Source organism: Salvelinus alpinus, chromosome 10, assembly GCF_045679555.1.
Source record: "Salvelinus alpinus chromosome 10, SLU_Salpinus.1, whole genome shotgun sequence".
Classification (NCBI taxonomy): Eukaryota; Metazoa; Chordata; class Actinopteri; order Salmoniformes; family Salmonidae; genus Salvelinus; species Salvelinus alpinus.
Genome location: NC_092095.1, coordinates 56,793,053 through 56,819,904, shown reverse-complemented (window position 1 = coordinate 56,819,904; position 26,852 = coordinate 56,793,053). Strand labels below are relative to the sequence as shown.

The following is a 26,852-nucleotide window of genomic DNA, read 5'->3' as shown; positions in this document are numbered from 1 at the left end:
TAACACGTTTTAGCTTAACTTGTTGAGAAAATACAAACTAGCTGTTTGCAGATGTAAGAAACACAAACTGATATTGTAATTATAGACCTCTTGTGGATTTATATTAAGATCAGTGGAAGCAACATTGTTGTCATCAACATTGTTGCATGTGCTGCATTGACCATGCAGACTGAACGAAAGTGTCTTGTGTTCAAGCAACAACAAATGTTCTCCTTGAGTAACAGGGTGGGACTAGGTCTGGGTGGAAAGCGGCGTGGAGAGAGAGCGGAGAGGGATGACTCAAGTAGTGGAGTAAACTATAAAAATGGACGTTATACACGGCGTATCACATTTAACAAACCGACCATTAAAATACCGTTATGGAAGGTAAAGTAAAAACCCAAACTGGTCCGTGCATAAATACCGGTATATAGTAAAATACGGTATACCGCCCAGCCGACTTTGTGTCAGGAGTGTGTGTGTGTTCAGGGAGACTGTGTTAGGTTCAGTGTGTGTGTTGAAGGATAATTGTCTTGACATTCTCAGAACCCCAGACCAAGCTGATAGCCAATGATGTCCCAGCCTCCACTGCCCGCCACTGTGCTGAGTGGTTCTCCTCCCTATTTTGTCCCCATTGACCGAGCAACAGAGCATTCACAGCAAGGTTCCATCTGATTCACAGACAGAGGCCTTCTCTTTATCTTCTTTCATTTCCTCCACACGCACACACACACACACACACACACTCTGAAGGCTGGATCGTTGTTGAAGGATCCCAGCGCTTATGTTGACTTGGCACAGACCTGTAATATTTACCCTCCTCTTTCTCTTTCTCCTTTTCTTTCTATTTCTCCCTCTCTCTTTTCACCTCCCCCTCCCCACCTCTCTCCTCCTCCCCTTCCCCAAGTCTCTCCTCCTCCCTCTTTTCCCCCCTATTTCCCCTCCCATCTCTCCTTTTCTCCTCTTGGTGATTTCCTGCATTGTTGACAGTTGATTTAGACAGAGATAAAAGAAGTCTTTCAACCCCCCCTTTCAAACCCTCCCTCTCCCCCTCTCCTTTCCTCCCTCTTTCTCTTGTCCCCTGTGTCCTCCTTGGGGATGCAGGGCTCTATGTCTCTCTCAGACCATGAAGAGAACTCTACCGTATCCTATGGCTGGCACTGTAGACGTTGGGACTAGCTAGCAGTGTTAGCTTCTCCTAGCATTGCAGCTAACATCCTCCTGCATTATTGTAGGGATTTTCATTGCTGACAGTGTTAGCTTTCCCTAGCGTAGCTATGTTATTAATATGTCACTCATGGCTAGCAACATTAGCTTCTCCTAGCCTAGCCGCTAACGGCGGAAGGTAAACGTGTGTTTGTCTCGTTGGTCTTAGTGACTGAGCATGCCTACATTAGTACACACATACACACACACACATCTGTGACATAACTCACATTTTCGTGCCTGCATTAGCATGCTAGGCGTGTTAGCATGGCTATGGAAAGTTCCATCTGCTCTTAATGGATGTTTTATGCAGGTGTGTGTTTCACGGATGTGTATGTGTGTGTTTGTGTGTGTCAGTATCCTGTTAAATCTTCTTTAAAAGTAAATATAAATTGTTGCTAAATTGCTGCAATAACTCAATACATCGTTATAATGATAGGGTAGAAACATTAGCATCAACCAGGCCATGCCACACCCCCTCCTCCCCTACTTCCATACCTCTGTCATTTCCACCTCTCCTCTCTCTTCCCCCTTTCCCCGTTTCTTTTTCTATGCCCCTCCTTGCCCCCAAGCAGGACCCCCCACAAATCATCACACACACACACACACACACACACACACACACACCTCCCCCAGCCTGGGGTCACAAGGTCAAATTCCTCTTCCTCAATCGGGTCTCAGGATTTGTATGTGTAGCCTATACATAGGTGTGTGCGTGCCAGTTCCATTCCCACTTCACTGCAATGTCCTCTCCACTCTTTGGGACTAATTCCATATTATTCTAACGGATTAACTCTCGGCCCTTCCTTTGTCTCACATACATGCACGCTCACACACCCACACTAAGGGAGACCAGGCAGTCTGAGGATATATTCCAACACACAGTGGAATGTGTATCCTGAGAGGAATGCGCATACTTTTCCATTGTGATCTCTCTCTCTCTCTCTCTCTCTCTCTCTCTCTCTCTCAGATTCAGTCTTTTACGATGACTAAATGTCACACTGTGCGATGTTGCCAAATTAAAATGTTGATATCAGCCTGGTTAGATTGTACAATTTGCTTCAGTTCTGTTGTCACATTCTGTCGTTGGCTTGCGAGGCTACATCAGCCGACGCAGACTACGTCAACTGCAACGGTGCATTTGATCCGCGCATGTTCGGAAAAAACGTACAAATATACATCTAGAAATCATTTTCAAGACGTCCGACCGTCGTTGTGGGCTAATTCGTTTCCTAAGAATTAGCCCACAACATGTGGCAGAAGACGGCTAAAATCATACAGTTTGTGCGGGCCTTAAAGGGGAAGTTCACCCAGAAACACTTCTGGGACGGTTATAACACTTGCCTGACCATTTGTCACCACCCCAGACAGTTTCTAGGTCCATTGCTTGAGTATTTAGATGTAGTTTATAAGCTAATTCTACCCCCCGGGATTGTCTGATTCACATCATGGAGGAGGTCGAGCATCAGACCGACGATGCAGAAGAACAGGACCTGTGTGTGTGTAAACATCAATCCTGGGGTTCTGGAGACGTTTTTCAGAATGCCCTGGATCAACTGGAAGCACTTGCCACACCTGACAGCCCAAATGGGAAGCTCTCTAAAAGTGTAAGTGTTTTGGAAATTGGGATATATTTTATTATTCCTCTCTAAGATGCAAATGAATAGCTAGCTAATGATACCCAACTGTATTTTCTAGTAACCTGCCTACACTCCATAATGTAACTGTAACTGGCTACTGTAGTCTCCCCTTGAAGTTAGATCAACTAGGTAAACTGTGTCTAGAACGAGAGGATGTGCCACGTGAATAGAATGTATGGGATGCGCACTTCACAATACGGTCTAAATAATCAATATTGTATATTACCGAACACTGTAAGAAGTATAAAGTCAATAGTGTTAGTGAACAAAATGCAGTGGTGTAAAGTACTTAAGTAAAAATACTTTAAAGTACTATTTAAGTCGTTTTTTGGGGTATCTGTACTTTACTATTTATATTTTGGACAACTTTTACTTCACTACATTCCTAAATAAAATAATGTACTTTCTACTCCATAAATTTTCCCTGACGCCCAAAAGTATTTGTACCATTTTAAATGCTGCCTCTGATCTGGTGGACTCACTAAACACATGCTTTGTCTGTAAATTATGTCTGAGAGGTGTGCACGAAAATGGTGCCATCTGGGTTGCTTAATATAAGGAATTTGAAATGATTTCTATTTTTACTTTTGATACCTAAGTATATTTTAGCAATTACATTTACCTTTGATACTTAAAAGTAAATAAAACCAAATACTTTTAGACCTTTACTCAAGTAGTATTTTACTGGGTGACGTTCACTTTTACTTGAGTAATTTTCAATTAAGATATCTTTACTGTTACTTAAGTATGACCATTTTTCCACCACAGGTTTTTTATGCTGCAATTGCCAGTCTAGCTTTTACACCACTAATATATTGATTAGCCTGTAAATCCACATACTAAAGAGGAAGCCAAACAGCCTCACCTTTTCAACAATGACTTGGCCATACAGACTTCAAGTCTATAAGGCAAGAGAGCTGTCAATCATTTTGTGCCATCATCAATATGGCTTTGAAATGAACAAGCCTAATGACCCCCAAGCCCATCGTTATATTTGATGTTGTATAGGCCTAGACCTATTTGTTCTTTTGATTGTTGTATATAACATTGTGATTTCGTTATTTTCTCTGTAGTTTTGACAATACAAACTGGTTTCCTACGGGATCACTTTGGAGTGGATGCTGAGGGGAGAACGTCTCGGTCGAGGCCAATGCCGGGGACTCCCAGCCTGTGTGGTTGCGGCAATTCCATCTAAATACCCTGACCCCAACGCTGACCCCAAGCTACGTTGGATTCCAGGAAGTAGAGGAGGCTCACGACATAGTATACAAATAAATGTGTCAAAGAAATAACATTGTATTCCAAGTTTTTTAAATAAAGACTTTAAACACATAATAAACTATAAAGATATTGTAAAACATATAATTAAGCAATAAGGAACGTGGGGGTGTGGTACATGGCCAATATACTACGGCTAAGGGCTGTTCTTATGCGAGATGCAACGCGGAGTGCCTGGATACAGCCCTTAGCCGTGGTATATTGTCCATATATCACAAACCCCTGAGGTGCTTTATTGCTATTATAAACTGGCTACCAACGTAATTAGAGCAGTAAAAATAAATGTTTGGTCATACCGTGCTATACGTTCTGATATACCACGGCTTTCAGCCAATCAGCATTCAGGGCTCGAACCACCCAGTTTATATAACACAACAATTACTGTCACTCAGCATTAGTTATGCTCTGTTCGTAAGCAAGCTACCATGGACAGTGGTGTAGAGACAGTAACAGGTGGGAGAAGTCCTGTTTCTCCACAATCGACTCATGCAGGCTGTTCTAGATCAACATACCAATATTGTTAGAGCCACTTGTGTGCAGCAGTTAGGATACAAACAATCCTGAGAAATATTGACTGGCCTGGCCTCCCAAAGCCTGGACCCTGGGACAACTGTACCTGGTGACTGACTGCCAACAACATGTCTTGGTCTTGGGTGTGGAAGCCTTCTACAAACGAGGACAACATACCATGGTCATTGTAAAACGTATGAAAAGCAATATTCTTTCTACTGTTCATATTCTTCAAATCATTCTATCCAACTCAGCTTGTCTCTGCCACATCCCCAAATGCCACCCCAGCCCCTCTCCCCAGCCCCTCTCCCCAGTCCCTCTCTCACCAGACTGTAGTGCATCTTGCTGGATGTCCGGCTAAGGGTGTGTGTGTGTGTGTGTGTGTGTGTGTGTGTGTGTGTGTGTGTGTGAGAGAGACGGTTTTGCTCCACAATGTACTCTGCTTGGCTGCAGATGCCCTGACGGTAGCTTCTAGGGAAATGGTTTTGCTTCAGAGCTTCATTTGTGGGGGGCACATGGGCATTCAGATTTAACCTGAGGGAAACAAATATAAACAGATATATGCTTTTATCTAGAGGTGTCTGGTACCCTGTCAGATACCTGTGTGTGTGTGTGTGTGTGTGTGTGTGTGTGTGTGTGTGTGTGTGTGTGTGTGTGTGTGTGTGTGTGTGTGTGTGTGTGTGTGTGTGTGTGTGTGTGTGTGTGTGTGAGAGACGGTCTTGTTCCAGTGAAGCATTGTCAGTTATAAGTCCTCCATTAACAAAACCTACCACTTGCATGGACTGGAATGGTGCTACGTAGACATCGACGAGGCTGTGGGGGTCTGGAGACAGGCGGGAATGCAGAGGGAAAGGAGGACGGGGTGGGTGGCTGCTCAGACGACGGGGACATCCAAGCCTAGTTTAGGGAAGGGGTGGAGAGAATGATTTTCACAGACACACTTCAGGACAGGCAGGTAGCATGAGTGTTAGCCACCTCTCACACTTCCTGACATCAGCCAAGCACAGAGAAGCTCCAGCACCCACACACATTCAGAAGGGTGGAGCAGAGGGCACTGGGGGAGACAGGGTTTACCTGGATATTGTCTGAGCCGTCTGTCTGTGGCCGGGGCTCTGCTGTGTGGGAGGGCTGGTGGAGAGGTGGTGTGGAGGAGTGGATGGAATACCATCAAATGGCAATTACAGTCTACTGTCTACCTAGTGTGGAGTAACGGTACAGTCTACTGTCTACCTAGTGTGGAGTAACAGTACAGTCTACTGTCTACCTAGTATAGAGTAACAGTACAGTCTACTGTCTACCTAGTGTGGAGTAACAGTACAGTCTACTGTCTACCTAGTGTGGAGTAACAGTACAGTCTACTGTCTACCTAGTGTGGAGTAACAGTACAGTCTACTGTCTACCTAGTGTGGAGTAACAGTACAGTCTACTGTCTACCTAGTGTGGAGTAACAGTACAGTCTACTGTCTACCTAGTGTGGAGTAACGGTACAGTCTACTGTCTACCTAGTGTGGAGTAACGGTATCATCTACTGTCTACCTAGTGTGGAGTAACAGTACAGTCTACTGTCTACCTAGTGTGGAGTAACAGTACAGTCTACTGTCTACCTAGTGTGGAGTAACGGTATAGTCTACTGTCTACCTAGTGTGGAGTAACAGTACAGTCTACTGTCTACCTAGTGTGGAGTAACGGTACAGTCTACTGTCTACCTAGTGTGGAGTAACGGTACAGTCTACTGTCTACCTAGTGTGGAGTAACAGTACAGTCTACTGTCTACCTAGTGTGGAGTAACGGTATAGTCTACTGTCTACCTAGTGTGGAGTAACAGTACAGTCTACTGTCTACCTAGTGTGGAGTAACAGTACAGTCTACTGTCTACCTAGTGTGGAGTAACAGTACAGTCTACTGTCTACCTAGTGTGGAGTAACGGTATAGTCTACTGTCTACCTAGTGTGGAGTAACGGTACAGTCTACTGTCTACCTAGTGTGGAGTAACGGTATAGTCTACTGTCTACCTAGTGTGGAGTAACGGTATAGTCTACTGTCTACCTAGTGTGGAGTAACGGTATAGTCTACTGTCTACCTAGTGTGGAGTAACGGTACAGTCTACTGTCTACCTAGTGTGGAGTAACGGTACAGTCTACTGTCTACCTAGTGTGGAGTAACGGTATAGTCTACTGTCTACCTAGTGTGGAGTAACGGTATAGTCTACTGTCTACCTAGTGTGGAGTAACAGTACAGTCTACTGTCTACCTAGTGTGGAGTAACAGTACAGTCTACTGTCTACCTAGTGTGGAGTAACAGTACAGTCTACTGTCTACCTAGTGTGGAGTAACGGTACAGTCTACTGTCTACCTAGTGTGGAGTAACAGTACAGTCTACTGTCTACCTAGTGTGGAGTAACGGTATAGTCTACTGTCTACCTAGTGTGGAGTAACAGTACAGTCTACTGTCTACCTAGTATAGAGTAACAGTACAGTCTACTGTCTACCTAGTGTGGAGTAACAGTACAGTCTACTGTCTACCTAGTGTGGAGTAACAGTACAGTCTACTGTCTACCTAGTGTGGAGTAACGGTATAGTCTACTGTCTACCTAGTGTGGAGTAACAGTACAGTCTACTGTCTACCTAGTATAGAGTAACAGTACAGTCTACTGTCTACCTAGTGTGGAGTAACAGTACAGTCTACTGTCTACCTAGTGTGGAGTAACAGTACAGTCTACTGTCTACCTAGTGTGGAGTAACGGTACAGTCTACTGTCTACCTAGTGTGGAGTAACGGTATAGTCTACTGTCTACCTAGTGTGGAGTAACGGTACAGTCTACTGTCTACCTAGTATAGAGTAACAGTACAGTCTACTGTCTACCTAGTGTGGAGTAACAGTACAGTCTACTGTCTACCTAGTGTGGAGTAACAGTACAGTCTACTGTCTACCTAGTGTGGAGTAACGGTACAGTCTACTGTCTACCTAGTGTGGAGTAACAGTACAGTCTACTGTCTACCTAGTGTGGAGTAACAGTACAGTCTACTGTCTACCTAGTATAGAGTAACAGTACAGTCTACTGTCTACCTAGTGTGGAGTAACGGTATAGTCTACTGTCTACCTAGTGTGGAGTAACAGTACAGTCTACTGTCTACCTAGTATAGAGTAACAGTACAGTCTACTGTCTACCTAGTGTGGAGTAACAGTACAGTCTACTGTCTACCTAGTGTGGAGTAACAGTACAGTCTACTGTCTACCTAGTGTGGAGTAACGGTACAGTCTACTGTCTACCTAGTGTGGAGTAACAGTACAGTCTACTGTCTACCTAGTGTGGAGTAACGGTACAGTCTACTGTCTACCTAGTGTGGAGTAACGGTACAGTCTACTGTCTACCTAGTGTGGAGTAACGGTATAGTCTACTGTCTACCTAGTGTGGAGTAACAGTACAGTCTACTGTCTACCTAGTGTGGAGTAACAGTACAGTCTACTGTCTACCTAGTGTGGAGTAACAGTACAGTCTACTGTCTACCTAGTGTGGAGTAACAGTACAGTCTACTGTCTACCTAGTGTGGAGTAACAGTACAGTCTACTGTCTACCTAGTGTGGAGTAACAGTACAGTCTACTGTCTACCTAGTGTGGAGTAACAGTACAGTCTACTGTCTACCTAGTGTGGAGTAACAGTACAGTCTACTGTCTACCTAGTGTGGAGTAACAGTACAGTCTACTGTCTACCTAGTGTGGAGTAACGGTATAGTCTACTGTCTACCTAGTGTGGAGTAACGGTACAGTCTACTGTCTACCTAGTGTGGAGTAACAGTACAGTCTACTGTCTACCTAGTGTGTGGAGTAACAGTACAGTCTATTGTCTACCTAGTGTGGAGTAACGGTATGGAAAAGGGAATTGTTATCAGTATTGTTTAAGTAACGTAATGGAAAAGGGAATTGTTATCAGTATTGTTTAAGTAACGTAATGGAAAAGGGAATTGTTATCAGTATTGTTTAAGTAATGTAATGGAAAAGGGAATTGTTATCAGTATTGTATAAGTAACGTAATTGAAAAGGGAATTGTTATCAGTATTGTTTAAGTAACGTAATGGAAAAGGGAATTGTTATCAGTATTGTTTAAGTAACGTAATGGAAAAGGGAATTGTTATCAGTATTGTTTAAGTAACGTAATGAAAAGGGAATTGTTATCAGTATTGTTTAAGTAACGTAATGGAAAAGGGAATTGTTATCAGTATTGTATAAGTAACGTAATGAAAAGGGAATTGTTATCAGTATTGTATAAGTAACGTAATGAAAAGGGAATTGTTATCAGTATTGTTTAAGTAACGTAATGAAAAGGGAATTGTTATCAGTATTGTATAAGTAACGTAATGAAAAGGGAATTGTTATCAGTATTGTATAAGTAACGTAATGAAAAGGGAATTGTTATCAGTATTGTTTAAGTAACGTAATGAAAAGGGAATTGTTATCAGTATTGTTTAAGTAATGTAATGGAAAAGGGAATTGTTATCAGTATTGTTTAAGAAACGTAATGGAAAAGGGAATTGTTATCAGTATTGTATAAGTAACGGAATTGAAAAGGGAATTGTTATCAGAATTGTTTAAGTAACGTAATGGAAAAGGGAATTGTTATCAGTATTGTTTAAGTAACGTAATGGAAAAGGGAATTGTTATCAGTATTGTATAAGTAACGTAATGGAAAAGGGAATTGTTATCAGTATTGTATAAGTAACGTAATGGAAAAGGGAATTGCATCACAAAGCCACATAAAAACAGTCAGTAGGACAGGATGACAATACTGTTAGAGTACCAAACAAAATACTAGCGAATTACAAACAAATAGGGTACTAAATGACTTGTAGTGATTAACGTTAGCAACAGGTGTTAGCCACCTAACTAGCTAGCTAGCATCCTAACTTACCTCGAATGGCTGGAGCTTTGTCCCCCATGGAAAGACAGTGGGAACAGAACACTGTTTCAAACAGTCCCCATTGTAGTCAGTATCCACAAAATTATCACTGCACACTGATAACCGCAACTGGTGAATGACTTCAGGTGCTGTATCAACACCATACTCAGACTGTTGGACGGCCTGTAGCCATGCCTGACACAAATCTCTTTTGCTTTCACGGGCAGGAAAGAAGTGAAAATGTGCTGTTTGTCTGATCTGACAGGGGAATTATTGCACCTCATTTTGGCCAGACAGGTTTCCCCGTTCGTCTGTGCCAATACTACTACCACAGATAGAACAGCGGGTTAGTTAGAAACATCTCTGCCACTACTACTAGCTAACATCTCTTTGTTTACTTACTGTTGTCCTGACTTCCTTTCTCGAAGACCAATAGTGAGATGCTCCTTCGTCCTGCCTCCTGTAATTATCCGTCTTACAACCAGGAAGGAGAGTATCAACCGGGTGACAGACGATATAGAAAACCTTGCGCCAGCACCAAGTAGGTCGTTGCTGTGTTTGACCTGTTACATCAAAAATACATTTATTTGGCAAATCAGTATCAAGTCATCAATCACTGCTTATATAACGAGAAATACCCATTTTAAAAAAAAATATGCATTTTAGGTGATTTCGGGAAATGTAGCATTTTTATGTAAAAATACAGAAATCTAAATACGTAAACATTGGACCTAAAAACGGCCTGAGTTGATTAAAAATGGCCAGGCAAGTTTTATAAAGGGCCCAGAGGTGTTTTGGGGTGAACTTCCCCTTTATCCCTCAGGGTTTAGAGTGGAGAGAGAAGCTGTGGTGGGGTACAGTGTATGTCTAAGCCAGGATAGGGGCTGGGTATGTGTGTGTTGGGGGGGTGGGGGCTGGGGTTTGTTGTCTGTATTTGACGGCTTGAGCTGCCATTGCATAGGTCAAGGTGTCTGTGTCTGCCTGTCTGTCTGTGTTTGCATGTCTGTGTCTGCATGTCTGTGTCTGCCTGTCTGTGTCTGCATGTCTGTGTCTGCCTGTCTGTCTGCCTATCTGTGTCTGCATGTCTGTGTCTGCATGTCTGTGTCTGCCTGTCTGTCTGCCTATCTGTGTCTGCATGTCTGTGTCTGCATGTCTGTGTCTGCATGTCTGTGTCTGCATGTCTGTGTGTGTGTGTTGCTTCTGACGAGGAGGAAGTAGCAGTGTTTGCTTAAACTAAGCACGCTCAACCATGTGGGATGATTTAGCGGGAACAACTCCACCCCAACCCCCTCCCCCCTGCTCTCTCCCTCTCCTAATCGCCCTCTCTCTTTCCATTTTTCTCTCTCTTCTTTTCTCTCTCTGTCCCTTCCTCTTTCACTCGCTGATGATAAGAAAGGGGGAGGAAAGGAAAAGGGAGAGAGGGGAAGAGAGGACAGAAAAGAGAGAATAATGTTTTGGAGGTGAGTGGGGAAGAGGGAGGGTAAGGAGGAGGGAGGGAGGGATGCAAGGATGGAAGGAGCGAGGGAAGTAGGGTGGGAGATGTGAACAGAGCAACGTTTTTGTTCCCTGTTTGCCAGCAAAGAGGGCGAGGCTTGGCAACGCAATGCAAGCTATGCAAGCTAGCTTAGACATCATGCTAACCTTGACCTCTAACCCCAACCCTTAGCCCCTGACCCTAACTGTTTGTCAGTCCCCTTATAATCATTGACCCCACATCATTACAAATATATGTAATTAAATCATGTCGAGGTTCCGTCTGCTGTGTTGTGGTGTTGTGGTGTGGTGCTGTGTTGTGTATGTGCACTTGGACTAAGTGCATTTTCATATGATGGATTGTGCATGAGCCTGTGGCCTGTGTGTGTTTTATATTCACCCCTGGTCTCAGTAAGGGTAGGTCTGTCTGAGCTCCTGAGATCCAGGGTGTAAGGGGGGCTCACATAGAGCTCTCCCCAGGATCAGTGCCTCAATTTGGGCTACATATGGCTCTGGCTGAGCCTCTGGCTCTAGAGCTGTGGGATTGGAAGAGGAATGAAGAGCTAGAGGAGGAGGAAAATAAGATGAGGACGGGGATGAAAAGGAAAAGGCCTGGGTGCGTGGCTGAACACATCAACACAAGGCATTTTGGGAAGGAGAGATCTGATTGGTCGAACCTGTATACATTAAAACCAGTAGATAGTTATAGCTCTGATGTCATCCTGTGGAAAACTCCCAGTGGCGCATGAAGCCGGAACTATTTGAATTTGAAGTGTGCCATTATTGATGAATGGGACTGAATGGCACCAAAAAATCTCTAAGGATCATGGTGAAAGTGGTTGTAACTAGCAAAGGATCATGGTCGATGTAGTCGTTTTCATCCTACATGAGAGAGTCGTCCCAGTGCTGCTGGGTGCATGTGCAAAGAGCGTGCATGAGGGCGCGAGCCGTGATTGGTCAGTGTCAGCACCTGGTCCTGTGTGAGGACAGATGTAGCAGTCAGCATGGATCACTACTTAATTAAATATCTCCATGGTAGTGAAGTTTAAAATAATTCACAGTGGGGATTGAACTTGGTCATAATAAACACATTTTAGAGGCCAAAACAGGCGTCGGGAGAAAAAATAGTTTGGCCGTCCTGGCGATCGTAATTTACATAGGCTTTCTAAGGCAGACCGGCGCTTTTGGCGCTGCTAGGTTGCTACGTGGTAGCCGACCAGAAGAGCTCGTGACTTCCCGCTCCAGACCGGACACTGGGGACCTGGTCATACCTAGTTAGTTCATACGACAATGTGATAGTAGTTTGTGGTTCTTTTATGCATGTTGTGTGTGTTTGCACGCTGTAGTCTCCTGCAATGTTTTGATGTAGGAACGGAGTGGCGCTGTAGCTGCAAATTCTCTCTCTCTTTCTCTCCCTGGGCTGGCCTTAGCGTTAGCAGCTACGTGGCAGTAGCTGTGTGTGGCTGGGCAGGGGGCCAGGAGGCAGTAAACCCACAGCAGAGGTCCTGACGGACCAGCCCCACACACACACACAGACACACACACCCAGCCAGCCAGCTGCAAGAGGAAGCAGGAGGAGGAGGAGGTGGGAGGGAGTGCTCACTGGAAGACACACATCTGCTCAGCCTATGGACTAATAATATAATGCTAACACTGCTGCATGTTTATGCTAGTATGTGTGTGTGTGTAATGAAAATGGTTAGACTTAGGCTAATACAGTGTTGTGGCACACATGGTTCCAAACCCAGTAGGTCACTCTCCTCCCTTCTCCTCTCCTCGTCTCTCCCGTGTGTGAGGGAGTTGTCCTTGTCTGGCGGTGTGAGTGTTATATAACTCCGTCTGGCCATGGGAATACACTGCTGTTTCACTTCTCTTCCTCCTCGTTCTAACTCTGTCACAGCCTATCAGAGAGCAGAGGCCTATTTCAGCCAATCAAACGCCTAGTGTCAGAGTTGTCTCTTTGCTCTGTGTTTGTTTCAGAGAAGGAGTCAAAGTAGAGAGAGGAGAAGGAGAGAGGAGTGGAGATAGGAGAGAGACAACCCAGAGAGATTAACAAGAGAGGGAGGGAGAGAGGAGTGGAGATAGGAGAGAGACAACCCAGAGAGATTAACAAGAGAGGGAGGGAGAGAGGAGTGGAGATAGGAGAGAGACAACCCAGAGAGATTAACAAGAGAGGGAGGGAGAGAGGAGTGGAGATAGGAGAGAGACAACCCAGAGAGATTAACAAGAGAGGGAGGGAGAGAGGAGTGGAGATAGGAGAGAGACAACCCAGAGAGATTAACAAGAGAGGGAGGGAGAGAGGAGTGGAGATAGGAGAGAGACAACCCAGAGAGATTAACAAGAGAGGGAGGGAGAGAGGAGTGGAGATAGGAGAGAGACAACCCAGAGAGATTAACAAGAGAGGGAGGGAGAGAGGTGTCGGAGATAGGAGAGAGACAACCCAGAGAGATTAACAAGAGAGGGAGGGAGAGAGGTGTCGGAGATAGGAGAGAGACAACCCAGAGAGATTAACAAGAGAGGGAGGGAGAGAGGTGTCGGAGAGACAGTGAGAGGAGAGAAAGAAAGAATAGATAATGAAAGAGAAGGAAATAGGAGTGAAGGAAAAAGGTGAGATGGAAAGAGGAGTGAAGGGAATAGGAGAGATGGAAAGAGGAGTGAAGGAAAAAGGTGAGATGGAAAGAGGAGTGAAGGAAATAGGTGAGATGGAAAGAGGAGTGAAGGAAATAGGAGAGATGATAGAAAGAAAAGGAGAGAAGTGCTGATCCTGTCGTTTCCTGGGCCAGGTACTGACACGTCTGAAGTCAGCGCCCTCTGAACCACACACACATACACACTCACCCTGTCTACTGAATCATCTACAGAATGACTGGTGTTCACAGGGAGAAGGAGAGAGAGAGAGAGAGAGCCTGGTTCCTCTCTAGGTTTTTTCCTAGGTTCCTGCCTTCTATGGAGATTTATTTTTTTATTTTTTATTTCACCTTTATTTAACCAGGTAGGCTAGTTGAGAACAAGTTCTCATTTGCAACTGCGACCTGGCCAAGATAAAGCATAGCAGTGTGAACAGACAACACAGAGTTACACATGGAGTAAACAATAAACAAGTCAATAACATGGTAGAAAAAAAGAAAAAAAGAGAATCTATATACAATGTGTGCAAAAGGCATGAGGTAGGCAATAAATCGAATAATTACAATTTAGCAGATTAACACTGGAGTGATAAATCATCAGATGATCATGTGCAAGAAGAGATACTGGTGTGCAAAAGAGCAGAAAAGTAAATAAATAAAAGCAGTATGGGGGGTGAGGTAGGTAAATTGGGTGGGTAGTTTACAGATGGACTATGTACAGCTGCAGCGATCGGTTAGCTGCTCGGATAGCAGATTTTTAAAGTTGTTGAGGGAGATAAAAGTCTCCAACTTCAGAGATTTTTGCAATTCGTTCCAGTCGCAGGCAGCAGAGAACTGGAAGGAAAGGCGTCCAAATGAGGTTTTGGCTTTAGGGATGATCAGTGAGATACACCTGCTGGAGCGCGTGTAGCGGGTGGGTGTAGCCATCGTGACCAGTGAACTGAGATAAGGCGGCACTTTACCTAGCATAGCCTTGTAGATGACCTGGAGCCAGTGGGTCTGACGACGAACATGTAGCGAGGGCCAGCCGACTAGGGCATACAGGTCGCAGTGGTGGGTCGTATAAGGTGCTTTAGTAACAAAACGAATGGCACTGTGATAAACTGCATCCAGTTTGCTGAGTAGAGTATTGGAAGCTATTTTGTAGATGACATCGCCGAAGTCGAGGATCGGTAGGATAGTCAGTTTTACTAGGGTAAGTTTGGCGGCGTGAGTGAAGGAGGCTTTGTTGCGGAATAGAAAGCCGATTCTTGCTTTGATTTTGGATTGGAGATGTTTGATATGAGTCTGGAAGGAGAGTTTGCAGTCTAGCCAGACACCTAGGTACTTATAGATGTCCACATATTCTAGGTCGGAACCGTCCAGGGTGGTGATGCTAGTCGGGCGTGCGGGTGCAGGCAGCGAACGGTTGAAAAGCATGCATTTGGTTTTACTAGCGTTTAAGAGCAGTTGGAGGCCACGGAAGGAGTGTTGTATGGCATTGAAGCTCGTTTGGAGGTTAGATAGTACAGTGTCCAAGGAAGGGCCGGAAGTATATAGAATGGTGTCGTCTGCGTAGAGGTGGATCAGGGAATCGCCCGCAGCAAGAGCAACATCATTGATGTATACAGAGAAAAGAGTCGGCCCGAGAATTGAACCCTGTGGTACCCCCATAGAGACTGCCAGAGGACCGGACAACATGCCCTCCGATTTGACACACTGAACTCTGTCTGCAAAGTAGTTGGTGAACCAGGCAAGGCAGTCATTAGAAAAACCGAGGCTACTGAGTCTGCCGATAAGAATATGGTGATTGACAGAGTCGAAAGCCTTGGCCAGGTCGATGAAGACGGCTGCACAGTAATGTCTTTTATCGATGGCGGTTATGATATCGTTTAGTACCTTGAGCGTGGCTGAGGTGCACCCATGACCGGCTCGGAAACCGGATTGCACAGCGGAGAAGGTACGGTGGGATTCGAGATGGTCAGTGATCTGTTTGTTGACTTGGCTTTCGAAGACCTTAGATAGGCAGGGCAGGATGGATATAGGTCTGTAACAGTTTGGGTCCAGGGTGTCTCCCCCTTTGAAGAGGGGGATGACCGCGGCAGCTTTCCAATCCTTGGGGATCTCAGATGATACGAAGGAGAGGTTGAACAGGCTGGTGATAGGGGGTGCGACAATGGCGGCGGACAGTTTCAGAAATAGGGGGTCCAGATTGTCAAGCCCAGCTGATTTGTATGGGTCCAGGTTTTCCAGCTCTTTCAGAACATCTGCTATCTGGATTTGGGTAAAGGAGAAGCTGGGGAGGCTTGGGCGAGTAGCAGCGGAGGGGGCGGGGCTGTTGGCCAAGGTTGGAGTCGCCAGGAGGAAGGCATGGCCAGCCATTGAGAAATGCTTGTTGAAGTCTTCGATTATCACGGATTTATCGGTGGTGACCGTGTTACCTAGCCTCAGTGCAGTGGGCAGCTGGGAGGAGGTGCTCTTGTTCTCCATGGACTTTACAGTATCCCAGAACTTTTTGGAGTTAGAGCTACAGGATGCAAATTTCTGCTTGAAAAAGCTGGCCTTTGCTTTCCTGACTGACTGCGTGTATTGGTTCCTGACTTCCCTGAACAGTTGCATATCGCGGGTCGCAGTTCGCCACAGGATGTTTTTGTGCTGGTCGAGGGCAGTCAGGTCTGGAGTGAACCAAGGGCTATATCTGTTCTTGGTTCTGCATTTTTTGAACGGAGCATGCTTGTCTAATATGGTGAGGAAGTAACATTTAAAGAATGACCAGGCATCCTCAACTGACGGGATGAGGTCAATATCCTTCCAGGGTACCCGGGCCAGGTCGATTAGAAAGGCCTGCTCGCAGAAGTGTTTTAGGGAGCGTTTGACAGTGATGAGGGGTGGTCGTTTGACCAGGGACCCGTGGCGGATACAGGCAATGAGGCAGTGATCGCTGAGATCTTGATTGAAGACAGCAGAGGTGTATTTGGAGGGCAGGTTGGTCAGGATAATGTCTATTAGGGTGCCCATGTTTACGGATTTAGGGTTGTACCTGGTGGGTTCCTTGATGATTTGTGTGAGATTGAGGGCATCAAGCTTGGATTGTAGGACTGCCGGGGTGTTAAGCATATCCCAGTTTAGGTCACCTAACAGAACAAACTCTGAAGCTAGATGGGGAGCGATCAATTCACAGATGGTGTCCAGGGCACAGCTGGGAGCTGAGGGGGGTCGGTAGCAGGCGGCAACAGTGAGAGACTTATTTCTGGAGAGATTAATTTTTAAAATTAGAAGTTCGAACTGTTTGGGCATAGACCTGGAAAGTATGACAGAACTTTGCAGGCTATCTCTGCAGTAGATTGCAACTCCTCCCCCTTTGGCAGTTCTATCTTGACGGAAAGTGTTATAGTTGGGTATGGAAATCTCAGAATTTTTGGTGGCCTTCCTAAGCCAGGATTCGGACACGGCAAGGACATCAGGGTTGGCAGAGTGTGCTAAAGCGGTGAGTAAGGCAAACTTAGGGAGGAGGCTTCTGATGTTGACATGCATGAGGCCAAGGCTTTTTCGATCACAGAAGTCAACAAATGAGGGTGACTGGGGACATGCAGGGCCTGGGTTTACCTCCACATCACCCGAGGAACAGAGGAGTAGTAGGATGAGGGTGCGGCTAAAGGCTATCAAAACTGGTCGCCTAGAGCGTTGGGGACAAAGAATAAAAGGAGCAGATTTATGGGCGTGGTAGAATAGATTCTGGGCATAATGTGCAGACAGGGGTATGGTGGGGCGTGGGTACAGCGGAGGCAAGCCCAGGCACTGGGTGATGATAAGAGAGGTTGTATCTCTGGACATGCTGGTCTCAATGGGTGAGGTCACCGCATGTGTGGGGGGTGGGACAAAGGAGGTATCGGAGGTACGGAGAGTGGAACTACGGGGTCCATTGCAAACCAAAACAATGATAACTAGCCTGAACAACAGTATGCAAGGCATATTGATATTTGAGGGAGACATACAATAAGGCATAAAGTGATTGCAGGTCTTGATTGGGAGAGCTAGCTAAAACAACAGGTGAGATAACAGCAGCTAGTCAGTTAACACAGCAGCAGCAGGTAAAAATGGCGACGGCTAGGCAGAGAGGGTCGGATTAACTACACACAGATCCTGAGTTAAAGCACAGAGCCGACAGATAAAACACAAATAAACGGAATGGAGTACCGTGAATTAATGGACAGCTGGACGAAATTTAGCTGGATTTCGTCAACCTAGTAACATGTAACAGTCTGTCTGGTCTAGGGCTGGGTGGAATACCGTATTTTACTGTATACCGGTATTGATGTACAGACCGGTTTGGGTTTTTTACTTTACCCTCTGCAACGGTATTTCAATGTTTGGTTTGTTACATGTGATACACCACTGCGCCCTGTGTAACGTCTGTTTTTAGAGTTCACTCTGCTACTTGAGTCGTTTCTCTCCCTAGGTATCGGCGGTATACCGTATATACAGTATAATGTATACCGGGCTGGAAATAGCCACGGATGGTTTTTCAATACTGTTGAAAGTTTGACGTCTTTTTTTAAATACATTTGAATATTTGTAGCTACTTTTTAAGTAAATACCTGCAATATGTTAGGAGATAAAGAACATGGGAGTTCTTCATTTCACCTGTCACATCATTTTTCCTAATGAAGCTTACCGGTAGTCCCCAGTCACGTGGAGTTTGTTTACAAGCACACAACCACCAGAGACCAGAGCCTTGTGAGTCACTCACTGTTGTGCAGCGAGAACCAGGTGATCTAGTCACCGTATGGAATTCACAACTAAATTTAGACATCTTCTAACTGTTAAGTTAACTGTCTAAAATGTGCCAAATGCTCTGCAGTTGTGCATTTGGTTTGCTAATTTAGTATCTAGCTAAGTGGTTAGCTTCTGCTAAAAGCGTTGGAAGGTAGCAGCAGAGAATCCCCCTGCTGGATGAAGAGACTTGCTGTCTAATATTTGTTATCTGGGTACAGCAAAGTGTGAGTAGCATTTTTTATTACGAGAAAAACTTTTTGAGCTGGGATGTCTGTACTGAAAATAGTTTAGGACATAGACCGTACAAAAGGTTCGCAGTGCTTGTTAGCATTGATTACAAAGTCTCAGTGGGGTTTGAAAATATCTCCCCTTGTGTTCAGTGATGGTATTACTGAATATCCCGGTATGGCACAAGGTCGGTATGACAATCTGGATACCTCCCAAGCCTATCTCTCCCTCTCTCACCAAGCCTCATCCCCTGTCACTCTCAAGGAGCGCAGTTGTTGTTGCTCGACCACGCGGTGTTGCCAGTTTAGTGACTTTGTCGCTATATTTAGCTCGTTTTCAGACCCCTCAGGCTGCCTTTGGGAGTTTTGCCACCGATAGTTTCTATAGTTTTGATGACATTTAGTGACTTCGCCCACTAAGTTCTGTCGCAAACTAGAGTGGGAAAGGCTGTCCGAGTAACAGAAGTCACAGCAAGGCAGAGAAGCACACAGGGAGGGGGTGAAAACGCTATGTCGGGAACCGCAGCTGTGCCACAGCAAGGCAAATTGGTGCTGTGACGTTGTCACGCCGACGGCAAAAAACGTCATCTAGCGACAAATCAAGGAGCCAATAGCGATTCTCACTGAGAAATAGTTGGCAACACTGTGACCGCGAGATCACTTGCCGTTCGCTCTTCAGTCTGCATGGTCAATGTAGCGACAAGATGTTGATGACCACAATGCTGTTTTCCACTTTGCCTCCTAATTTCTGTCCCGTATCATGCAGCCCTACATGGCAGTGTGGAAATGACCTCAAATGACCTGGAAATTAGAAATGGCTGAAAATGTTGAAATTATTTTGGGGTTGAAGTTTGATTAAACAATCAGAATGGAGAAAGACCCATGGAAATCACTTAGAATGTATGTGTTGCCACCCTATTATTCAAAATCAATACTGTCAAATACCGCCATACCGTAAACAATTAGGAAAATATTATGATATGTAGTACTGTCTGTTTATACTACTTCCTACAGTTGTAATGTGTGTGTGTGCGTGCCCTATTTCCTTCCTCAGGTATCAAGGCTCTCTCAAAAAGCCTACCCCCAAGGCCTCAGCTCTCACAGTGTACATAGAGACCTGTTTAAACGTGTGTGTGGAGGCATTCCAACCCACCCGTGCTGAGTTCCTCTCTGTGGATGACATATCATTACTGCAATTACAGGGCAGAATAACTACAACTACGAACACGCACGCACATACCCCCACACACACACAGCCTCTCTCTCTTTCTTGTAGGTATAGAGACAGCATACTCTGTTTTGAGCGAGTATGTACACGCACGCACGCACGCACACACTGTACATGTGGCAGAAAGCTGGCAGGCCAGGGAATCCTGGGAGAGTCCCGTCGCCTATAAAGAGCCTCTCTGTCTCTGAGTGTGTGTTCTCCTCAAAGTTAACGTTCTTACCCCGTTCTCTCTCCCCTCCCCCTCCTCATATCTCCTCTACCCACTCTCACAAAGGTACTCCTATGTGTGTGTGTGTGTGTGTTCTCCTGGTCTGAATACCTTTTGTAGGGGCAGAACAGTTGAATGGGACAGTTTCCCACCATGTGTAGAGTAGTAGTAACCATTACACTGCACAATACACTCTTTCAAGCTGTTTCCCTAAAACCCGCATGACAACTGTCCTCTAGAGGAGGAAAGGAAAGGCTGCAAGACGTTTGAAGTCACCTTTTGTGTTTAAGTGATGATTTCCTAGCCACCCTGCTTCTACACCTGCATTGCTTGCTGTTTGGGGTTTTAGGCTGGGTTTCCGTACAGCACTTTGAGATATCTGCTGATAAAATAACTTTACTCTGCTTCATAAATACATTTGATAGATTGATTGATTGTGCGTTTCTCTAGCTATTGATCTGTAGTTGGCTGAAGTGTTGTTGTCATTGATAATGTCTGGAGCCTGGAGTTTACCCTGGGCAGGTCACATGGTGTGAGGGAGGAGAGGAACGTTTCAGTTGCTAGTGTTATGGTCTAGGAAAAACTCCAGGCCCTAGTGATGTCATCTCACCCCGTCTGCTAGCATTTGGCTCCCCTCTCTACTGTAAACACGCACACGCACACGCACGCCGGAGGAAACAGCTAGCAGTATGCATACCTGCATGTAGAGCTCATGTCTCCCTTTTTACAATCCTTCATTCCTTCTTTCACCTCGCGTAGCACTGCAGTTGTTCCTTTCCCTTTCTCTCTCTCGCTCTCGCTCTCGCTCTCTCGCTCTCTCTCTCTCTCTCTCTCTCTCTCTCGCTCTCGCTCTCTCTCTCTCTCTCGCTCTCGCTCTCTCTCTCGCTCTCGCTCTCTCTCTCTCTCTCTCTCTCTCAATTCAAGGGGAAACATATGGCATAGGAAACAAGTGAAATAGATAATAAACAAAAGTGAATTCAACTATACAAATTAAACAGTAAACATTACACTCACAAAAGTTCTCTCTCACTCCCTCTCTGTCATGTGGGGGAGACTTGATGTGGGTCAGACAGTCTGTTAGGTGGATGAGAAGCCAGGAGTGACAAGCTGTGGTGTGTGTGTGTGTGTGTGTGTGTGTGTGTGTGGCATGACTGTGGCATGCTGAGGTCAGGTTCTGAATGACTATGTTCTCTTTATCTGTGGGGAAGTGTGGGTGTATGACACCTTAGTGTCTCGTGTTTAATGTTATATTAGAGAGGCGCTCTTACACAGGACTCTCTGTCTAACAGCAGACACACACATATACACACACACACTCCAGACAAGTGGATGATTGTGTTCCTGTGGAATTTTTCAATCAGACTTTTTATCCTCTCTGGAAATCAATACCGTCCCTTATACAGTACACTAGGGAAGGAATGATGTGCGTGTGTGTTTCCGTGTGTGTGGGTTTCCATGTGTGTGTGTGGGTTTCCATGTGTGTGTGTGGGTTTCCATGTGTGTGTGTTTCCATGTGTGTGTGTGGGTTTCCATGTGTGTGTGTTTCCATGTGTGTGTGTGTTTCCGTATGTGTGTGTGTTTCCGTGTGTGTTTCCGTGTGTGTGTGTGTGTTTCCGTGTGTGTGTGTGTGTGTGTGTGTGTGTGTGTGTGTGTGTGAAACGCTGCGTCAGTATAGGGTCATCAGCTCTGTCTAATTCACCCACATTACTTTTGCAGACAGTGCACCATCTCTCCCTCCATCTCGCCTCCTCTCACTCCCTTTGTGTCTCTCTGTTCCTCTTTCTCTCCTGTGGTGAGGTGTGTGTGTGTGTTAAGACAGGGCGATATATTCAATTCATTTGAATGTATGTTTTTGCGTATATTCCAAATAGTTTTTATGTCCGCATGTCTCCTTCGCTCCTTCTGTGTGCCTTCCCATTTACACCAGAGATCTGTATATAATGACCAGATGCTCATGTCTCCGCCCTGACAATGGGAGTCGTTGTTCCAAAGTCGTGAAGGCAGGCGATAAGCTTAGGTCCAAAATATGCCCATAGACACGAAATGGGCTTATTTTGGACAGAGTTTGGCGAGAGTGAAACGTCTCGCTTCGCCTCTTCCTCTTTGTTTACACACAGCAAGCCCCTCCCCTTGCCACTCACAACAACAAAGATGAGAGATGACTTTTTCCTCTCTGACAAGTGGTTTCAACTCGCTCATATGGACACGGAAACGCACAGAGAAGTTATTTTACTGTGCCAGAGGAGAAGTTAACTTTCTACCGATACCCTTGTTATGTCTCAACTCCTCAAACTGCGTGAAGAGCAGACGCTACTAAACGGGAGTATCAATGAACACTGATTCTGGAAAATGTATCCACAGTTTGTCACCCGCGGCATTGGAGTACCAGGTTCCGCTAGCAGCGTTTTAGCCAAAGAGAAACACTAGTTGTCTAGTCTGTGTTTTATAAATGTGCAATACGCATTAAACACAATTATATAAGGAATTGGCAACTCGTTCTTATTCTGAGAAGTAAGGTAGGCCACTTGATTTCAACATCTGAACAAAGTGGACCGGCTAGCATGCTGGTCAAACAGTTGGAGATGGACAGAAGAGTGTGTTCATAACAATTCAACTGTTACTTCTACCTTGTTAGCTAGCAAATACATCCAAGTTGGCTAAACTTGAAATATAAAGATTAGCTGGCTACTAACAAACACGTGGGCTTGTACTTGAGAGATTGTTGATGAGACCTGGGTTCCTTTTCTATAATGCCTGTTACAAGAAGTTAGTCGTTAATAGTGACAGTGCATCATGCATGGTTCTTGTAAAAATGTGTAATAGAAGGGGGGCATTTCCATAGACAGACTTGAAAGCCAGTGATTATTGCAACAAAAAAAGCAGATAAAACTATTTTGATAAAATAATGACATTATTAGTGGTCCTTATGGTTGTGGAACGCTCCCGCCGCGCTGCACCAGCATCGGAACGACACCGGCCTCGGGGACGAACCACAGGGACGTGGTGCATCGGAACGACACCGGCCTCGGGGACGAACCACAGGGACGTGGTGCATCGGAACGACACCGGCCTCGGGGACGACCACAGGGACGTGGTGCATCGCAACGACACCGGCCTCGGGGACGAACCACAGGGACGTGGTGCATCGGATGACACCGGCTTCGGGGAAGACCACAGGGACGTGGTGCAGCGGAACGACACCGGCCTCGGGGACGACCACAGGGACGTGGTGCATCGGAACGACACCGGCCTCGGGGACGACCACAGGGACGTGGTGCATCGGAACGACACCGGCCTCGGGGACGACCACAGGGACGTGGTGCAGCGGAACGACACCGGCCTCGGGGACGACCACAGGGACGTGGTGTGGGTCGGGCAGGGCCAGTTGCAGCTGCCGAAGTTGCGACAGCGTCGGACAGGCCATTTCTGCTGTCTCCGTTTAGGGTCGGTTATTCTGTCACGTTGTATAAGGATCGGAGACAGGTGCAGGAATATGTAATAGGGGTTTTTAATACTCCACCCAAAATACAATATGCCATGAAAAGGCACGAGGACGAAGCCCAAAACAAACACATATACAAAAACACAGGGTTGTAACCCAAACAAAAGAGCGAGGTTAAACCTCTAAAGATTACACGGGACGAGACCCATAATACACGCAGCACGAAAGCCAAAACAACAAAGCACAGGTACTCACAAGACCAACGGACATGGGAACAATAACCCACAAGACAATGGTGAACAGAGGGCACATATATACAATTACTAATCAGGGGAATTGGAATCAGGTGTGCGTAACGAGATAGTTCAGTGATGCCTAGAAGGTCGGTGACATAGACCTCCAGAACTGGTGCACGGAATGAGCAGCAGTACCGGGGGAATCCGTGACAGCCTAGGTATAATTTCACAAGCCCTGAATTCATTTGATTATTGCTGACTGTTTAAATGCAGTGTATTTCACCATTAATTGTACAGCAAAGCTTATTTAGAGAAAACATAAAAAAAATAGATACAGTGGGGAGAACAAGTATTTGATACACTGACGATTTTGCAGGTTTTCCTACTTACAAAGCATGTAGAGGTCTGTAATTTTTATCATAGGTACACTTCAACTGTGAGAGACGGAATCTAAAACAAAAATCCAGAAAATCACATTGTATGATTTTTAAGTAATTCATTTGCATTTTATTGCATAACATAAATATTTGATCACCTACCAACCAGTAAGAATTCTGGCTCTCACAGACCTGTTAGTTTTTCTTTAAGGAGCCCTCCTGTTCTCCACTCATTACCTGTATTAACTGCACCTGTTTGAACTCCTGTATAAAAGACACCTGTCCACACACTCAATCAAACAGACTCCAACCTCTCCACAATGGCCAAGACCAGAGAGCTGTGTAAGGACATCAGGGATAAAATTGTAGACCTGCACAAGGCTGGGATGGGCTACAGGACAATAGGCAAGCAGCTTGGTGAGAAGGCAACTGTTGGCGCAATTATTAGAAAATGGAAGAAGTTCAAGATGACGGTCAATCACCCTCGGTCTGGGGCTCCATGCAAGATCTCACCTCGTGGGGCATCAATGATCATGAGGAAGGTGAGGGATCAGCCCAGAACTACACAGCAGGACCTGGTCAATGACCTGAAGAGAGCTGGGACCACAGTCTCAAAGAAAACCATTAGTAACACACTACGCCGTCATGGATTAAAATCCTGCAGCGCACGCAAGGTCCCCCTGCTCAAGCCAGCGCATGTCCAGGCCCGTCTGAAGTTTGCCAACGACCATCTGGATGATCCAGAGGAGGAATGGGAGAAGGTCATGTGGTCTGATGAGACAAAAATAGAGCTTTTTGGTCTAAACTCCACTCGCCGTGTTTGGAGGAAGAAGAAGGATGAGTACAACCCCAAGAACACCATCCCAACCGTGAAGCATGGAGGTGGAAACATCATTCTTTGGGGATGCTTTTCTGCAAAGGGGACAGGACGACTGCACCGTATTGAGGGGAGGATGGATGGGGCCATGTATCATGACATCTTGGCCAACAACCTCCTTCCCTCAGTAAGAGCATTGAAGATGGGTCGTGGCTGGGTCTTCCAGCATGACAACGACCCGAAACACACAGCCAGGGCAACTAAGGAGTGGCTTCGTAAGAAGCATCTCAAGGTCCTGGAGTGGCCTAGCCAGTCTCCAGACCTGAACCCAATAGAAAATCTTTGGAGGGAGCTGAAAGTCTGTATTGCCCAGCGACAGCCCCGAAGCCTGAAGGATCTGGAGAAGGTCTGTATGGAGGAGTGGGCGAAAATCCCTGCTACAGTGTGTGCAAACCTGGTCAAGAACTACAGGAAACGTATGATCTCTGTAATTGCAAACAAAGGTTTCTGTACCAAATATTAAGTTCTGCTTTTCTGATGTATCAAATACTTATGTCATGCAATAAAATGCAAATTAATTACTTAAAAATCATGTGATTTTCTGGATTTTTGTTTTAGATTCCGTCTCTCACAGTTGAAGTGTACCTATGATAAAAATTACAGACCTCTACATGCTTTGTAAGTAGGAAAACCTGCAAAATCGGCAGTGTGTCCAATACTTGTTCTCCCCACTGTATATAAATCGTGAATTGCCCATAAATGTGAAAACATTGAGATAGGATTTTTAGGCCAGCCCTAGGGTGTCTGCTTGTCTCTGTGTTTGTGTGTGTCTGTGTGTGTGTGTGTGTGTGTGTGTGTGTGTGTGTGTGTGTGTGTGTGTGTGTGTGTGTGTGTGTGTGTGTGTGTGAACAGCAGCATTGCTCCTATAGTCATTAGTCAGCAGCTCTTTAGTAGTGATATCACTCAGCAGCCCCCAGTTACAACACCTACCTCACCTGCCTCCAGAGAGTGGTGTGTGTGGGGGGGGGGGGGGTGGGCTGTAGTGTAGTGCTGAAGTCAGTATCTGGAGTTAAATTGGTTCTGTGTGTGCCAACTGACCATGTGATCTCATGGGACAGTTTGTGATGTACAGTTTGTTTCAATGAACATTGAGGCCATAGGCCTTTTGATCTCTGTCTCTGTAGGCCAGACCAGTATGTATGTGTACTCTATGTCATTTATGTAGTACCGTAGAATTTAACGCTCTCTCTCTCTCTCCTTCCTTCCATCTCTCGCTCTTTCTTGCTTGATCTCGCTCTCTCGCTCTCTCTCTCTCTCTCTGTCTCTTTTAAGGTAGGCCAGGTCAGTGTGTGTATGTAATGTAGTATTTAACTCTCTCTCTCTCTAAAGGTAGGCCAGGCCAGTGTGTGTATGTAATGTAGTATTTAACTCTCTCTCTCTCTCTCTCTAAAGGTAGGCCAGGCCAGTGTGTGTATGTAATGTAGTATTTCACTCTCTCTCTCTCTAAAGGTAGGCCAGGCTAGTGTGTGTATGTAATGTAGTATTTAACTCTCTCTCTCTCTAAAGGTAGGCCAGGCCAGTGTGTGTATGTAATGTAGTATTTAACTCTCTCTCTCTCTAAAGGTAGGCCAGGCCAGTGTGTGTATGTAATGTAGTATTTAACTCTCTCTCTCTCTAAAGGTAGGCCAGGCCAGTGTGTGTATGTAATGTAGTATTTAACTCTCTCTCTCTCTCTAAAGGTAGGCCAGGCCAGTGTGTGTATGTAATGTAGTATTTAACTCTCTCTCTCTCTAAAGGTAGGCCAGGCCAGTGTGTGTATGTAATGTAGTATTTAACTCTCTCTCTCTCTAAAGGTAGGCCAGGCCAGTGTGTGTATGTAATGTAGTATTTAACTCTCTCTCTCTCTAAAGGTAGGCCAGGCCAGTGTGTGTATGTAATGTAGTATTTAACTCTC

The 26,852-nt window shown here is 45.4% G+C and overlaps 1 protein-coding gene and 1 long non-coding RNA gene across 3 annotated transcripts in view; one reads left to right on the top strand and one right to left on the bottom strand.

Moving 5' to 3' along the window:
• LOC139532353 (fibronectin type III domain-containing protein 3B-like) overlaps positions 1-26,852 on the top strand; it is a 121,427-nt gene that overhangs the window by 3,324 nt on the left and 91,251 nt on the right. The window lies entirely within an intron of this gene.
• On the bottom strand, positions 4,928-9,610 carry LOC139532354 (uncharacterized). The gene is made up of 3 exons (XR_011666555.1): positions 9,521-9,610; positions 5,384-5,510; positions 4,928-5,147 (listed from the first exon to the last, which is right to left on the bottom strand). It is a non-coding gene; the product is annotated as an uncharacterized lncRNA (long non-coding RNA).